The sequence below is a fragment of the Rhincodon typus genome, chromosome 17 (assembly GCF_021869965.1).
Source record: "Rhincodon typus isolate 14 chromosome 17, sRhiTyp1.1, whole genome shotgun sequence".
Taxonomy (NCBI): Eukaryota; Metazoa; Chordata; class Chondrichthyes; order Orectolobiformes; family Rhincodontidae; genus Rhincodon; species Rhincodon typus.
In genome coordinates, this window is record NC_063348.1 from 36,325,979 (window position 1) to 36,326,879 (window position 901).

Below are 901 nucleotides of genomic sequence, written 5' to 3' on the forward strand. Positions count from 1 at the left end.
TCCGGGATGTAGGGTGCCCAGGCGGAAGAAACAGTGTTGTTCTCAAATTTGCATTCTGAATCGCCACGACACTGGGGAAAGTCAAGGACAGACATGTCAGATGGGGTGTGGGGGCAGGGGGATGGAGTTGAAATGGGCGGTAACTGAGACGTTAGGCTGGCCGTTATGGTCCAGGCAAAGATGCTCAGTGAAACCGTCACCTAGTCTATGTTTGGTCTCACCGACGTAGAGAAGACCACATTGGGAGCACCGGAAGCAGTAGTCTAGGTTGGAGGAGATGCAGGTGAAGCTCTGTCTCACCTGGAAGGACTCGGAGCAGATGCAACGAAGACAGAGGAATTGAGAAAATGGGATGTAGTTTTTGCTGGATATAGGGTGGGAGGAGGTGTAGTCTAGGTAGGTATGGGTTCATATTAAATGTTGGTCTGTAAACGGTCACCAGAAATGGTGACAAGAGGTCAAGGAAGGGGAGGGAGTGGCTGAGCCCAAATGAATTTGAGAGCGGGGAGGAAGTTGTTAGCGAAGTCAATGAACTGCTCCAGTTCAGTCTGGGTGCAGGATGCAGCACCGATGCAGTCATTGATGTAACCGCGGAAGAGTTGGGAAACAGTACAGGTGTTCGCACTGAAGAGGGACTGTTCGAGATAACCAAAGAGGGAGGCGTAGCTGGGGCCCGTGCGAGTGTCCATGGCAACCCGCTGGATTCGGAGAAAGTGGGAAGAATTGAAGGAAAAATTATGGAAGGTGAGGACAAGTTCAGAGAGACAGAGGAGGGTGTTGGTGGCGTCTATTAGAGAGGAGAAAACCAAGGGCCTGTAGGCCGTCCTTGTGGGGTATAGACGTGTATAGGGATTGCACATCCACAGTAAAGCTGAAGGGCTGGGGAGGAGGGGCAGGGGGT